Source organism: Uranotaenia lowii, chromosome 2 (genome assembly GCF_029784155.1).
Source record: "Uranotaenia lowii strain MFRU-FL chromosome 2, ASM2978415v1, whole genome shotgun sequence".
Classification (NCBI taxonomy): domain Eukaryota; kingdom Metazoa; phylum Arthropoda; class Insecta; order Diptera; family Culicidae; genus Uranotaenia; species Uranotaenia lowii.
The window spans coordinates 241,085,266-241,103,424 of NC_073692.1; positions in this window are offsets into that span (position 1 = coordinate 241,085,266).

Genomic DNA, 18,159 nt, shown 5'->3' on the forward strand with positions numbered 1-18,159 from the left:
TTTTCCATCCCTGGAGGCGAGTGATGCAGGTGCGATTCTCTTGAATGTTACACCCATCAGTGCAGTGCTGCCGCTGCCTCATTGATCGATGGAATGAATTCGCTCAATCTGAATCAATTCAACGCTATCAGCAATCACCTCGGTCGGATACTGGATCTTGTTTTTGGTTCTAGTGAGGAACTAATTGTAATTAAAAATGCTCCCGATATCCTCTTCGATTTACCTGCTACTATGTCCACCAATTACCGTTCTCGAAAAACCTCCGAACCAAGGAATAGGCCTTTAAATTTTCGGAAGATGGACTTTCGTTGCTCTTTCAATACTTGAACAGTGTTGACTGGGATGCAGTTTTCGGAGACTCATCAGTTGATACTATGACAGAATCGTTCTGCAACTTGATCTGTACCTGGTTGGATTCGCATGTTCCCAGATTTAAAGCGCCTATGACACCCGCTTGGAGCACGCCCACCTTGCGGCAACTACGACGGGAAAAAAATGATTGTCTTCGCAGACTGAGAAAAAATCGAACAGAGAATTTTCAACAACAGTTCAAAACAGCAAGCGTCGCTTACCGTAGACTAAACGCATCGTTATATAAGCTCCACGTCCTACGCTTACAATCTAGTTTACGCAGTAATCCGCGAAGTTTTTGGACTTTCGTAAACTCAAAACGTAAAACGAGCTCTTTACCTACTTCCGTTTTCTACCATGATGCTGTTGGTAACTCCCCGGATACCTGTTGCATCTTATTTGCAGAGCATTTTCGATCGGTGTTTTCAGACACTGTTTCTTCCGAAACTGAGTGCAGCGAAGCCAATTATCATGTCCCAGTCGATGCTATCGAACTTAACACTTTTGTGATAAACCAAGAGCTAATTGTACACGCCGCGAGGAAATTGAAAACCTCATTCGCTCCTGGACCTGATGGAATTCCAGCTGTAATTTACTGCCGCTGCATCGAAGCTCTTTCAATGCCTCTAGCAGGAATTTACAACAGATCTTTTCAGCAACGTAAATTTCCTGAAAAATGGAAAAATTCGTTTATGTTTCCAGTGTTTAAAAATGGCGATCGAAGAGACGTAAAGCAGTATCGAGGTATAACCAGTTTGTCGGCAGGTTCTAAACTTTTCGAAATCACCGTGAGTGGCGCTCTATTGCGAGCTTCATCCCAATATATTGCGGCTGAACAGCTCGGGTTTATGCCTGGTAGATCGGTGAGTACAAACCTTTTGCAATACACATCGTTTTGTCTGAACCAGATGGTGTGTAAAAACCAAGTAGATGCTGTTTACACCGACATCAAGGCTGCATTTGACAGGATTGATCACAGAATATTGCTTGCCAAACTATCTAAACTTGGTGTTCATGAGAACATGGTTGTTTGGTTGGAATCCTTCCTCACAGATCGGTGTAAAGCATGGATCACTACAAATCTGGACGCACTATTTATTTTACCATAGTGCTCCTAGTTGTCGGACCTGGAATGTTCTGGCAGCACTTTGTAGAGGAATGTTTCTTCTACCAGTACTGAAAATTTCATTACGATTCGTTTTGTTTCAAAAAAGTTACACGTGATGGAAGCCGCGAGATGAAAATAAATTTTGAACACCCACGTCGAACACCCGGGTTCAAAAATCGCGAAATCGTTAAAAATTGTCAAATCAACCGTGTGTAGCGTTCTCAAACGTTTCCGTGAGATGCGTACTATAGATCGGCAGGTTCATACCAAGCGTTATAGTGGACCTAAGAATCAGAAACTGCATTTGAAGGTGTTGAAAACGATCAAGGAAAACACAGGGTAGTCGGACTATGACATTGCCAAGAAATTCAACGCCGACCGGTGCACCGTCAGCAGAATTCGTCTACGCGAAGGAATACGATCCTATCGGACCAGTAAGCAACCAAACCGAACATTGAAGCAGAATTTAGTAGCCAAAGGACATGCCCGCAAGTTATACAAGAAGATTCCAACGAAGTTTGACAGATGCATCCTCATGGATGACGAAACGTACGTGAAAATGGATTTTGGGCAGCTTTCTGGCCAAAAATTATGTAAAGTCACTGCAGTGGTGCACTGCACTGGTCATGGTGATGTCCCCGGCAACTTCAAATTCGTTTTTGCTGATAAGTGTGCAAGAAAGTGTTTGATCTGGCAAGGTATTTGCAGCTGCGGACGAAAAATTCCGGTTTTTGTGAAAAACAAGACCATGGACTCCGAAATTTACAAGGAGGAATGTCTGAAAAACTTTTTTTTTGTACATTAGATCTCACAAAGGACTAGTTAAGTTTTCGCCAGATTTGGCAAGCTGCCATTACAGCTAGGAGGTTCTACAGTGGTATTGGGCCAACGGGTGGATTTTGTCGAAAAGGACATCAACCCACCCAACTGCCCTCAATTCCGCTCTATCGAAAAATTTTGGGCAATTGTCAAGCATAAGATGAAGAAGAATGGTAGGACGACTCGGGAAGCAACAGAGATGAAGAGATTGTGGAACAAAATGCCCGCTGAGGTCAGCGAATAGGGTGTTCAAACTATAATGAGTGATACTCAACCAAAAGTTCGAAAATTCATCAAAACAACATCGGAATAATTTTTTTATTATTTTTCCTTTAAAGTGCAATAAAAACCCTACAAGTACAAGACATTTTTATTTCGTTTACATAGCTCCGAGATAGACCCGTTTTAATGCGTCCAGATTTGTAGTGATCCATGCTTTATCAGAATTAAATTTGGTGATAGCATATCCTTTCCTTTCATAAATCGGTCTGGGGTGCCTCAGGGATGCAATCTTGGGCCTCTGCTGTTTGTATTGTTTTTCAACGACCTGATAATCAGTTTGGATGATGGAACTAAGATTGCATATGCTGATGATTTGAAAATATATGTCCCAATAGAATGCACCGAGGATTGTGCCCAGCTCCAATCGCTGCTCGATCGGTTTAGTGTATGGTGTAGACTGAATAAGTTATCGGTTATTATCCCTAAATGCTATGTAATAACATTCCATCGAAAAAATCACCCATTCTACACGACTATAACATCGATCATCAGCATCTTAAAAGGGTATTGGAAGTTGACGATCTAGGTGTTACCCTTGATGCACAGCGCACGTTCAACAGCCACCGAACAACCGTTATAAATAAAGCCAATCGACATCTTGGTTTCATTTCAAAAATAGCACGAGAATTCACTGATCCGCTGTGCTTGAAGTCGCTCTACTGTGCACTCGTCCGATCCATAATAGAACATGCTGCAATTGTCTGGGCCGCCTACCAGCTGGGTTGGATCTTACGAATTGGGCGCATACAGAAGCGTTTTTTAAGATTCGCCCTACGACATCTGCCATGGCACCATCCTGAGGATCTTCCCGGTTATCCTAATCGCTGCCAGCTTTTGGGTATTGAAACACTGGAACGCCGCCGAAGGATTCAACAAGCAACATTCGTCGCTAAAGTATTGAACGGTGAGGTCCAGTCACCACACTTGCTGGAAATGATATGCTTTAGTGCGCCATTACGGACCTTTCGATCTCACTCGTTACTATCAAATCGAGTTCACCGAACATCCTACGGCTATAATGAGCCATTGAGTGCGATGATGCGAGTATTCCAGGACGCTGAACATCTGTACCAATTCAATGAACCAGCTAGTCGTTTTATTCGTCGTGTTCGCCAGTCCAGTCTATTTAATTCTATCTGATTTATGTTTGTTCTATATTCTAATTTATTTAAACAAAATGTTCGATGAATAAATATAATAATAATAACATAAGGATGTTGCATACATTTAGGGGTAGAAAATACTTGAAAAATTGGTGAAATCATAAAAATAAATATTTGGATGAATGAAATTTCAATGTTGATAAACGCGTGACGCAAAACAATCATATGAAAACAAGATCTACTAGGTATTTCTTTGATTTGCATTTCGTTGCATCTTATCCCAGTCGAGTATCTGAATTATAAAAAATTTTAATCAAAAAAGATTAGTGATTGGTGAAACATATTTTTACACCAACACACTGGAATATGATGAATAAACCAGTAAAAAAAATTGTAGATCATATCATTAAACCAATCCGTCATACTTAGTAAAGTTTTTTACGGATCGAAAAATGATAGAATTTGTACATTTATTGTTGGATTATTTCAATTTTGAATCATAATGAAAAACTTTAAAATACTACCTTAAGATATGACAAATTATGTCATAATCATTTTGTATTCTTTAATAGATAACTCGATTACGTTATATGAAATTAAAAATATATCAGTGCTGTGGTATACAAATGTTGCATCTATCCCCGCTGTTGTATGATGCCCCGTTTGACGGTAATAATAATTTGGATCCTGGGTTTCAGACACCGACGCAATCATTCACTTAAGTACTGATTTAGAGAAAAATTAAATTCGTTTTAATATAGTTTTAATATGTTGTTGGATTTAAACAATGGATATTACAAGCCTAAGAGCAAGTTCACTGTTGTTGGGAAAAAGTGGTAGAAATTTTAACATTTTGAAAATTTTACCATGAAAAAATGTTTTCAAGATCTTTGGGCGTTGTATTTTTTTACAGCTGTGTTTCTATTCCTGTCGTATGTGATAGAAATATTGTTATTTTTGCATCACAGCATGCGAAACCACAACACGTGTTATTGAAAAACTTGAAGGCCACAGTTCTTGAAAATGTTTTTGAATGGCAAAATTTTCAAAATGTGCTAAAAGTGACAAAATTTCTACCACTGTTTCCCAAAACGTTTGTAGATTTTTAGATTTTGTATATATTAGTGATGCCATAACGCATAAAACACCAATTGCAGTAAGTTTTGATTTACTCGAATAAAATTAATTTTTTTCTGTCAAAAATGTTTTAAAAGAAAATGCATGAGAGTGCTGCATACATTTAGGGGTCATGTATGCTCGATTTTTTTTAAAGTTTTCTATAAGAATCAAAAATTTATCTCACGATGTAAGAAACTATGTCATCATCATAGTGTTATCATCAAATCATAACTTTTTTACATCACATCAAAATAAAAATTGAATAAGTGCTGTTGTATACAAATGATGCATCTAACCCTGATGTTGCATGATGCCTCGTTTGACGGTGGTCTTTATAAGTTTGATCACCGGCATAGGTGCCAGGTCGTTTTGTCAAAAATCAGGACACCGCGGAGAAAAAAATCAGGATTTTCAGGACACTACATAATTGGTGAAAGGAACAAGCAGTTCTGCTTAAATTGCATAACTAAAGGCGAAATATATGTGCTGAAGACGCCGCGAATTATGCAACTGAAGTGAGAATAACCTTGGCTGGCCTGCAGTTATTATCGAAAAACACCATTTAAATATCATTTGAACCGAAAATTATCATTGGTTAAACTGGGTAGACGATTTTATTAAACATTCGTTAGATGTTCTCATCATTTTACAATAAATTTAGTTATAATTCAAATATTTTTTAAAAATCAGGACAAATCAGGACATTTTAAGTGCCATTTTTAAAAAATCAGGACAATTCAAGCATTTTTGAAAAATCAGGACGGCCTCTCGAAAATCAGAAAAAAACCTGAAAAATCAGGACACCTGACACGCAATCGGGTCAACTTTGATAAACATGAAATATTTCCATATATTTAATAAGCCATAATTAAGTTTAAAGTACGTGAACACTGTTTTCTACGTGCGAAAGCCTATAAATTGATTTTTTTTATTTTATTAATGACCTTTCAATCCCTGAGTGTTTATTCGGGTCTTATAATTTGAACTTTAAAGGTAAAATTTGGTTTGTTTTTTTTAAGTGTTACTGTTTGGGAAAATGTAATTTCATAATTTGTAACAATCCTTTATTCGTTCGAAGTTGTGCGAGTTTCAAATTCCTACGGGTACAATTCGATTATCTAATCATAATGACATTGTAGTTTTTCTTTCTTATGTTTAGTGGCCTTTCAATTCGTAGCCTTTTGCCTGGACTTTTCAGCTTGTGTCTCCGTTTTTCACCTGAACTTTCAAATTGTACATTTAGAACGCGCTTCAATAAGTTCTCTGAATATTTCTCACCTAAGCTGGATTCTTTTGCCGTTATACAAACTTGCGCACCACCGTACTATCAGGTTAGCACTTTAGCCTATGTTCGAAGAACATTAAATTAAAAAAGGTACAAATCTACTTTCCGTTGGCCTACCTTAGCTGGGCTGGGATGAAGTAAATTTCACTTCTGCTCACTGCCGTACTAATGCACAAAGGTGTACTGTTGATTAGCACAAACGTTTGGCGATACAGTTCTGCTTAAGAGAACTATTTTTACGTTTCGCAATTCACCTATCATCCTATCGTGCTTGTTTACAATTCGACCTTATGTTTTCTTTTCGCTTTCCCGCTTAATTCGCAGCATTTTTTCTTCCTTTTTCATCTACCTAATTTGAGAACTGTCATCCTTAGGTCCGTTCAGTGCCCTCGGTACCCTAGGCCCGTTCAGTGAAAAGCTTATTTAAAGTGTCAATTTATTAGAGCTTGGAAATTTTTAAAGCTAGGACTTTTTTCTATGGTATGGTTTTACTTCTACATATTAGGCTGGAACAAATATCAATATCTTCTTTTGTCACCCCCCCCCCCCCCTTCGAAATTTCCAAAAACCCGAAGGGAGAAATAAATAAAGTTTCAAGTATTTAATGTAAATTTCGAGGAAAAATTCAAGAATTCAAAAGATTACAAGGCGAAAAAAAAAAAATTTTGGAAGATGGAAGTTATTTCACCTTTTGTATTCTTGATTTTATTGAATTTTTCGATGAAAAATTACTTGTTTTTTAGGTTTTGTGTAATGATATTGTATACAAGCTTTCGTGAAATTTATTCTATTTTATTTGTTTTTCACATTATTTTTTATTGTCCCCCCCCCCCCCCCCCCCCTCGCGATGTTCCATCTCCGAGTGACAAAAGAAGGATTTGAAATTTGTTCCGGCCTTATTATTATCACTATTGTAATTTGAAAAAAATGGGCCATATTCCAAAAATATGCCTGTTTGGGAAAGATGGCTGAAATTCAGTCAAATGATAGAATTAGAAGAAACAAGAAAATAGTAATAGTGAAACTGCTTCTAGGAAAATGTATTAAAATTTCTTTTAACTTTTTTGTAAGCAGTTCTTATAATTTTTGCCCCTAAATGTATGCAGTATGTATCAATGTGCTTCTTTCGCTTTTGAATGTTCTATTTGTGTATGGGGATCAACTTTGTGTTTATAAATACATTTCACTATTCGTTTTGGATCTTCTTCAAGGAATTAAAAGTTTCAGAGAGGATCCGAAACTGATTGAAACGTGGGATTTATCAAATCAAAAAATTGTTTAAAATCATAAAAAATGTTTGAAATGTCGTGAGAGAATTTTTCACCTTAAATTTAATATTTGAGTACCAATCTTATTTTCGAACAAGGTGAATACAGACATTTGCTATTCAGTCAAGCTCAAATTAAATAAACCAAATTTCCTAAAATCTAATAATAGATTATTTAACGATCAACATATGAGTTGTGATGCGATTAATTAGTAGTTAGAAATTGGATACTAAATATTAATCGGCACTATAAACCCTTATCCAATATCTGAGTTTAGAATATTCTTTTAAGGTAGTGGAGATAAGGGAAAAGATTGCAACGGGTGCTCGGGCAAAAAGAGCAACTTCCTTTTAAAGGAAATTTGGTATTTTCAAAGTTATTGTTCAAATGAAATAGAAGTGTGCTCTTTTCAAGCCAAAAAAAAATCCCAATAGGTAATTTTCAATTTTACCATAATTGGTATTCTTAAGAAAAATTTTCAAGTCATCAGAGCAAAAATCCATAAAGGAACTAAAAACTTTGAAAATGACCAAATAGGGGAAAAATGAAATCACTTGCTTCTCAAATGGAAAACATCACTTCAGCTGGAGAATACTCGAATAAAACACCACAAGCAGACTAATCGACATTATAAACAGACAAAACAAAGCTCTCCACGAACATATTCACAGCATCATTCGTCGGCACAGGAATCTGCATCCTAAAGCTGGTGGAAATAGCAACTTCTGTCACCAGATGGCATTTCAAATGACGAGAAAGCTTAAAGAGGACGACACACCTACCCACATGCATACACTCAAACACTTATCTAGGCTAACAATCCGGAATCGTGGGTTGAGTTGAGTCGGGAAAAGTTTTTCCCCAAGTCGACCGTCTACTCCTAATCTCGGAACTTTCCAACGGATCCGCTTCCTCCGAATGGGCAGCAGTAGGAATGGTGGAAGCAATGGCAGGTAGCAGGGTGTACTGCCATGTTCTTATTCGATGATAGTGGCGGAAAAATTAATTCCGATGTCTGGCACTTGAGCGTCAGTTTTCAGCTTTGCCGCTTCTGGTACGCGGGCGGTGTGAAGTGAAAAGTAGGTATAACGCTTTTATGCGCTTTGTCGATGCTTTTCCCCGATTTGCCAGATTCTTGTTTCGAATCTTCGAAATGGAGAGGCATGGAGATGGGTGCGAGTACTTAATCCACTGGTACATGTGTTTAAGCAGAAACTTTTTAAACTCTTTTCACTGAAATCAGTAGATTTGTTAAATTTATGTGAAGTTCAGGTGGAAATTTGATGGTTAATAAAAAAACTCAAAATAGATTAATTGAAATATAGGGGCGAAAATAAACAAAAATATATATTTTTCTAGAAATTTAGTGAAAACTGATATTCATAATTTTAATGAATTTTTTTTCAGCAAAAATCATAATGAAATGAGTTCTCTACAATATACTAAACTGGTTTACAAAGCACATCAGTAATAGATATTTTGTTATGTTTCAATTTTAACAGGCCAGAGCAACTATATTCACAAAAAAAAAACAACGCATTGAATATCGGAACGACAGTGTCTAGCACTATAAAGTTAAACCGGTAATCTCTAATTAGTCTATTCGATGTGGGATAGCGAATTAACTTTTTCGCAAAATTAAGTTATTTAGAGATTGAAAGAAAAATGTTCTGCTGTTGTTTAGTTCCGCAAGCTGAAGCACGCTGTATATTTTTTATAGCGAAAAATGGGATGAATGGAAATAAAAATAAAAAACAAATTTGATAAACTTGATAGTGGATTTAAGCCTCTATTCCGGCTTGTCATTTTTGAAAGATACATATTATACAAAACCATAAACAAATGATAGTTTTCTTAATTCTGAATCATCAAATTTTGATTACAGATTTTCTAACGCAGTAAATCCAAAATTTTTTGAAATTATAGAAATTCAAAATTCTATATAAGATTTGAGAGTACTGGAAAAATATCATAATTTAATACTTTATTTGCAACTTTTTGATGATTTTTAAATTATTAGATCATGGAATATCCTATATGATCCCGTTTCTGTGAAAGTTTTTGGAATAAGTTTAATCTCATTGAACTATTTTTGGAGCTACAGCATATGGTAACTTAAAAATAAGAATTATGAACGCAATTTAAAAAAGATTCCCAACCATAAGTTTCAAAAAATTTAACATTTGTTCGGATTGACCACTAGAGTGAAGAAATCGAGTGTATTTAAAACAAAATTGGGTAAATTACAATCGCCGGAGTTAAATACGATGCGGTAACGTAGGGTCCAATAATTAATCGGTTGAATCAACAAAATTGTTAATAAATTGAAAAAAAGGAAAATTTTAAAAATTTTTTCAACAATTTCCATTTTGTCGTACTGGTATTTTTTGTCAATTGAGTTAAGTTTTCAATTTTGTAATTTTTGCCAATTTAGTTATCATTGACAATTTCGACAATTTTATATTTTCATATCAATTTTATCACATTTGTTAATTGCATGATCTTTTGTTAAAATTTGACAAATTTGATGAAATGAATAACAAAATTCACAAAATTAGCGAAACTGACAAAAACTCAAAAAAATTTACATAATTCAAAAACAAGATAAAACAAATAAAAATTAAACTAAATGAATAAAAAGACAAAATTGACATAATCAAAATCAATGACAAAACTTGTTTTTGTAATTTTTGTAATTTTTGTAGTTTTTGTAATTTTTGTAATTTTTGAATTTTTTGTAATTTTTGTAATTTTTGCAATTTTTGCAATTTTTGAAGTTTTTGTAATTTTTGTAATTTTTGTAATTTTTGTAATTTTTGTAATTTTTGTAATTTTTGTAATTTTTGTAATTTTTGCAATTTTTGTAATTTTTGTAATTTTTGTAATTTTTGTAATTTTTGTAATTTTTGTAATTTTTTGTAATTTTTGTAATTTTTGTTATTATTGTAATTTTTGTTATTTTTGGTATTTTTGTAATTTTTGTTATTTTTGTAATTTTTGTAATTTTTGTAATTTTTGTAATTTTTGTAATTTTTGTAATTTTTGTAATTTTTGTAATTTTTGTAATTTTTGTAATTTTTGTAATTTTTGTAATTTTTGTAATTTTTGTAATTTTTGTAATTTTTGTAATTTTTGTAATTTTTGTAGTTTTTGTAATTTTTGTAATTTTTGTAATTTTTGTAATTTTTGTAATTTTTGTAATTTTTGTAATTTTTGTAATTTTTGTAATTTTTGTAATTTTTGTAATTTTTGTAATTTTTGTAATTTTTGTAATTTTTGTAATTTTTGTAATTTTTGTAATTTTTGTAATTTTTGTAATTTTTGTAACTTTTGTAATTTTTGTAATTTTTGTAATTTTTGTAATTTTTGTAATTTTTGTAATTTTTGTAATTTTTGTAATTTTTGTCATTTTTGTCATTTTTGTCATTTTTGTAATTTTTGTAATTTTTGTAATTTTTGTAATTTTTTGTAATTTTTGTAATTTTTGTTATTATTGTAATTTTTGTAATTTTTGTTTTTTTTTTGTAATTTTTGTTATTTTTGTAATTTTTGTAATTTATGTAATTTTTGTAATTTTTGTCATTTTTGTCATTTTTGTCATTTTTGTAATTTTTGTAATTTTTGTAATTTTTGTATTTTTTGTAATTTTTGTAATTTTTGTAATTTTTGTAATTTTTGTAATTTTTGTAATTTTTGTAATTTTTGTAATTTTTGTAATTTTTGTATTTTTTGTAATTTTTGTAATTTTTGTAATTTTTGTAATTTTTGTAATTTTTGTAATTTTTGTAATTTTTGTCATTTTTGTAATTTTTGTGATTTTTGTAATTTTTGTAATTTTTGTAATTTTTGTAATTTTTGTAATTTTTGTAATTTTTGTAATTTTTGTAATTTTTGTAATTTTTGTAATTTTTGTAATTTTTGTAATTTTTGTAATTTTTGTAATTTTTGTAATTTTTGTAATTTTTGTAATTTTTGTAATTTTTGTAATTTTTGTAATTTTTGTAATTTTTGTAATTTTTGTAATTTTTGTAATTTTTGTAATTTTTGTAATTTTTGTAATTTTTGTAATTTTTGTAATTTTTGTAATTTTTGTAATTTTTGTAATTTTTGTAATTTTTGTAATTTTTGTAATTTTTGTAATTTTTGTAATTTTTGTAATTTTTGTAATTTTTGTAATTTTTGTAATTTTTGTATTTTTTGTATTTTTTGTCATTTCTGTAATTTTTGTAATTTTTGTAATTTTTGTAATTTTTGTAATTTTTGTAATTTTTGTAATTTTTGTAATTTTTGTAATTTTTGTAATTTTTGTAATTTTTGTAATTTTTGTAATTTTTGTAATTTTTGTAATTTTTGTAATTTTTGTAATTTTTGTAATTTTTGTAATTTTTGTAATTTTTGTAATTTTTGTAATTTTTGTAATTGTTGTAATTTTTGTAATTTTTGTAATTTTTGTAATTTTTGTAATTTTTGTAATTTTTGTAATTTTTGTAATTTTTGTAATTTTTGTCATTTTTGTAATTTTTGTAATTTTTGTAATTTTTGTAATTTTTGTAATTTTTGTAATTTTTGTAATTTTTGTAATTTTTGTAATTTTTGTAATTTTTGTAATTTTTGTAATTTTTGTAATTTTTGTAATTTTTGTAGTTTTTGTAATTTTTGTCATTTTTGTAATTTTTGTAACTTTTGTAATTTTTGTAATTTTTGTAATTTTTGTAATTTTTGTAATTTTTGTAATTTTTGTAATTTTTGTAATTTTTGTAATTTTTGTAATTTTTGTAATTTTTGTAATTTTTGTAATTTTTGTAATTTTTGTAATTTTTGTAATTGTTGTAATTTTTGTAATTTTTGTAATTTTTGTAATTTTTGTAATTTTTGTAATTTTTGTAATTTTTGTAATTTTTGTAATTTTTGTAATTTTTGTAATTTTTGTAATTTTTGTAATTTTTGTCATTTTTGTCATTTTTGTAATTTTTGTCATTTTTGTAATTTTTGCAAATTTTTGTAATTTTTGTAATTTTTGTAATTTCTGTAATGTTTGTCATTTTGTCATTTTTGTCATTTTTGTCATTTTTGTCATTTTTGTCATTTTTGTCATTTTTGTCATTTTTGTCATTTTTGTCATTTTTGTCATTTTTGTCATTTTTGTCATTTTTGTCATTTTTGTCATTTTTGTCATTTTTGTCATTTTTGTCATTTTTGTCATTTTTGTCATTTTTGTCATTTTTGTCATTTTTGTCATTTTTGTCATTTTTGTCATTTTTGTCATTTTTGTCATTTTTGTCATTTTTGTCATTTTTGTCATTTTTGTCATTTTTGTCATTTTTGTCATTTTTGTCATTTTTGTCATTTTTGTCATTTTTGTCATTTTTGTCATTTTTGTCATTTTTGTCATTTTTGTCATTTTTGTCATTTTTGTCATTTTTGTCATTTTTGTCATTTTTGTCATTTTTGTCATTTTTGTCATTTTTGTCATTTTTGTCATTTTTGTCATTTTTGTCATTTTTGTCATTTTTGTCATTTTTGTCATTTTTGTCATTTTTGTCATTTTTGTCATTTTTGTCATTTTTGTCATTTTTGTCATTTTTGTCATTTTTGTCATTTTTGTCATTTTTGTCATTTTTGTCATTTTTGTCATTTTTGTCATTTTTGTCATTTTTGTCATTTTTGTCATTTTTGTCATTTTTGTCATTTTTGTCATTTTTGTCATTTTTGTCATTTTTGTCATTTTTGTCATTTTTGTCATTTTTGTCATTTTGGTCATTTTTGTCATTTTTGTCATTTTCGTTTAATTTGTCTTATTTTCAACGTTTTAAATTCTGTAAATTTTGTAAATTTTATAATTTTCCGATATTTTTGTGTCGATATTCTTTTCGAATTTCAAACATTTCTTGAAAAAATATTGATAACTGCTAAGCCAGCAAATCATCATTTCGTCATCCGATCAGATATTTTAGAATGTTTGAAAGATTGATTTCAGAAGATAATGAATTTAATTTTTTTTTCTGGAATCCTAGAAAACATATAGATTTTTGTTGAAATTGCAACCTCTGAAACTATTCATCACATTGTAGCATTCCTTAGCATGAAGGTAGGAAAAGATGATTAAATTGGGTTGGACTAAACATGAACAACCATTAAAAAACACTTAACAGTTAGCTATTTTATTAGCGTCGTCTTTATTCAGTAAACGATACTAGACACTGCAGTTTTATGTTCATTGAAAGCTGGCAAGTTCCGTTCTTGGGTTCTGGTGAAATGATCCTGAGTGTATTTTTTTTTTCAAAAGGTTCAAAGATTGACAGTATAAACACGCTTGTATATTTCATGCCAGTATCAGACATCAGAAGATACAAAATCTCATTAGGAATATAAAAATTCATTTGAAGTTATATCTAGTCGGATTCAATAAAAACAAAAATTGCGAAGATAAATAATCTCAACAAAATTCAACATTGTTTATATTTCAAAATTATGAATAAGGATGACCTCCCTTTTTTACAAATTTCTGATGCCATCAGTTTTAATGCTCCAGTATATCGGCAAATCTTAAATATTCTCTAGAACAGTTTGAAAAAGACAACCGTGTCAGCAAGATTGTTCTATTGAAGTTCACACTGGAGGATGTAGCTAGCGAATGTTTTTAATGCCGTCTCATGTTGAGCTGTTTCCGATGCTTCAGTAGAGTAGTTCGAGCAGTCCATTTCCTAGTCTAATAGGTATAGTCTAGTCCAGTCCATCTAATATGAAGGAAAACCCGCCAAAAGAGCCTAACTCACAGGCAAACCACCGCAAATCATCAGGCTTGTGGCAATCGGCACTGCTTACTGGATCTATGATTTCAGTTCATCACCAACCCAGTAACCGTACCAGGAAGAATTATGCAGAAATGCGGGCGTTAGGGTGCACTCATTTGTAAATTTTGTTCCTATTTAATAATGAACGTTAAAAAAAGGTGTTTGTCGTGTTATGGAGACTTGTCAAATGTGATTTTTATCAAGCAACATGATCAGTTGTTTTACAATTAAAGAACATCGTTATGCTAACGCGAGAAAATAAATCTTTTAACACTTCTTCAAACGAAGCACCCTATCAACTCCAAGGGTGGAAGATTTATGCACATAAATGTGCATTTCAGATGTTGGCCGGTCTCAATGAATGTATAGCATGTCGAGGTGATGATGCGAATGTATCATTTTCTTGACACCCAGTGTAATGATGGCCGGTATCAGAAAGCATATTTGCGGGACGATGTCGTCGTCGTCGTTGGCGTTGCTCCGGACCATTTACATGCTTTGTTGTTCCGGTATCATTATTCATAGAGCGTTGTCATCGGGCCAGTGTTTGATTTTTCTGGGGAAGATTTGTGGTGGAGGATGTCTAAGCCATTTTTCGAATGTCAATGGTAACAGAAATCCTTAAGACTTCGAGATGATGAACTTCGAGAAACGATTCAGGATACCCTTTGCAAGATATCATACATTTCAGAGTCATTAAAATGTTTATTATTGGTCGAAGTGTGTTGAGAGGATAAACATTTAGTATAGGTTTCATAAAAAATAACTAGAAATTCTAATAATTTGGAATAAATGGGACAAAAGCTTGTGCGCACCAAAATGGCATGCAATTTATATTGCACAAAATCGCAAAAAACTGGCATTGTATACGTTTAAACTTTGAAATAACAATCTGGAATACAAAGAGCTTGAATATGCGAGAGTCCAAGGGAATAAACTTTTTCTGTCACTTTAAGAGGTTTATCTATTATCCAGGTTAACTCTTATAAAGATGCAAGTTCGCAAAAACGCCTGAACTTAGTCCAAAAACGTAAACAAAATCGTACAAAATCATTATACACGGTGTATTTGATGAAAATCGACTTAAATAAAAATAAGATGCCTCAATTTAAGTTCTCTTAAGCGGATTTCTATATTATATTGTTCAAATTTTTCAGAGCTTACTTTATCAGTTTTCTTTGGAGCTATAATGTCATCTTGAGACTATAACTAAAACTTGAAAATTGACTTGTCCGCGAGAATTTTACAAATTTTTTTGATTTCTGTACGTCAAACAGAATTGAAACTTAGAAGTGGCTTAAAATGAGAGTTGTAATTGCCATTTTGTCAGTAAACAACAGATTAAAACAAACTCGAAAATTTCGTGTTGCTAACACAGCAACTTTCTGTACACTGAGCAAAGTAAAATGCAAACAAAAACAAGACGAGTGGAAATATTCACGACGAAAAAGTGTTTCCAGTATAATTTCCAATGTTTACAGCTTCTTAGGCGAAGGTTCCTTGATATAACGGCACAACGATGAATTTTGGAAAACGTTTCAACGAGAAATTGGGATATTAAAACAGAACACGTACAAGTAAGCAAAACAAAACAATGAAATACAAAAAAAAAACTTGATGACCTGAACTTCCTAGACTGTGGTGATCTTTTACATGCCAAGGCACCCATTGAAAAGATCCGGGGAGCATAAAGTTAAACCCAGTGCACTGGAATAATATTCATAGAAGCTGGTCTAAACATTTTGTTTCCATAATTTAGTATCAGATATGGTGTAGAATTACACACAACATCATAGACTAGACTCCCTTTATGGTTTGTGGAGCCGCAACCCCAAACTGTGTGGGAATTGAAATCTACTCCAATTAATACATTGTTGAGCCCTCTTATTTTTCTGAATAAAAAGTTCAAATACTGAACAAGCCAGAATTAATTTTTTTTTGGTTGATGTACTCATGCTGGAACAATTTTTTTTTGCTACGCGTAACTCATCTTTAGCTTCTTAATATGTAAGATTTTTGTTAACCATTATACGCTTGATTCTTGTGTTTCTTTTGCTCTGGACATAGCACCTCTGTCGCTCTATGCTTTCCGTTACAGTGCACGCAGTTCATCTCTTTTTCGCATTCTTCAGAACCTTTGTGACTTTCCCCGCAGTTAATACATCTTTGTCTGCCATTACAATATTTACTTAGCAACATGGCCGAAACGAAGGCCTGTTCACCTGATCTCGATACATGTGGATCAACTCGAAAGTTAATGCCGTAAATACAAACGAACTATTAGATGAAGCTGACTGCTCCGATAGACAACCCTCACCTTAGTAATTGGAAACTTCTTACCTTGATCTCGACGGAACATCCGAAAGACTTCGATTATTTCTTTCCCTTACCAGATCCTCTTTGAGTTCATCATCAGTATCAAACGGGTTGCCTCCAATTACACATTTAACGGTCACAAATTCCTTCGCGATATACATTTTCCATTTTCGCAGCGTAAAATTTTGACAATTGCACATCCGGTTTGCTTCCTTGAGATAAACGATTACTTTATTTCAAACGACTTTTTTTTATATTTAGCACTGCCTTGAAGCCATTTTGCCCACGGAAATTTTATTTAGCCCAACGTCGCTTTCATCACTTTTCTATTGAAAGTTCAACAACTCTATAAGCAGCCATTCATCGTTTTCCTTGAATTTGAAAAATTTCAAGCGGTTTTTTCACTCCGCCATCTTGGATTTTGTCAACCGATTCTTCATTTTTCTCTTTCGATTTTTCCTCATCTTCAATCGGTACCCCCTGTGGGGCACCGTTTCAGTCACTCATCGTTTCACTATCCAAAAGTTTCTCAGTATTCGATTATTCCGATCGTCTTCGCACTTGTCTCAAAACTTTTTTATTTACGCGAGTAAATTGCTAAAAGTCCGACTTGCACGACTGATCACGCGAGAATCAGAGGGGTTGCTTTGTTTTGATATCCTTGGTCAGGGTTCCCACATGCTTAAATATACAAATGTTGACAAAACCCATGTGTGATTCGGCCCCTTCTCAAATCCCTTACAATTCAGTTTCATTTCGGATAAAAACTTATAGCACAATTAAAAATGTTGATGTTCTTTCAATATGCGTGGATTTTGTGTAAATTTCCAGTAATCATCCAGGAAAGGACGATTCACCAGAGTTGTGTAACATATAAGATTAAACTTGGTTTATTTTGTCTTCAATAAACCAATTCGGATAAATAACATGTCATCAAACAAAATAATTTTCATCGAATGATGAAAACTTCGAAGGATTTTGCTCCGTGTATACAATAAGTGTGAACCGACCTGAAGAAGACTGAAACCGTACTGTTGTCATCCGCAAGAAAACTGGGCAAGGAAGAAATAGCATCAAGTAAACACCAGCACCGGCTCAACTTCACGCACTTCCGTGGACTTGTCAATCGACAAAGAAAAAATGCGGGATCAATTCGGTGTGCTTCGTCGTCGCGAGTTCGTCAACCAAAAAGTCCGTGAAACGACCAGAGCGGAAAACGCACCAAAAAGAGCGACGGAGCGGAGAAATAAAGCGGCTGTGTGCCAAGTCGTGCTGCTGCTCCGTGACGAAAACAACCTGCAAAGGTTTCCCAAGCCGTTGGGAAGACGGCCACGAAGAGATTGGGCCACTTTGGGAATCCGCAGAGTTGGAGACGAAAGCCCGGAAGAAAACCTACCAATCGTCCGGAGAAAGAAAAGAAAGAGTGCCAACTAAATCTGGCTACTGAAACGGCAAATAGAAGGGAAAAAGTCCCCGAGAGCCCCATTACAAAAGGGTAAGGCCGATGACATAGTGAGTGCGATGCGATGCGAATTGGCGGAAAATTTACGGACGCAGCCTACGCGAACTCGAGCGGCGGAACAAATTGACATCTGCTTCGCCGCGTTGAGTATGTCAGGTTTAAGCGATTCACATACATTTTCATCAAATGTGGTTCACCGCATTGAACCGCATCGCATCGCATCGTATTCACTATGTCATCGGCCTAAGAAAT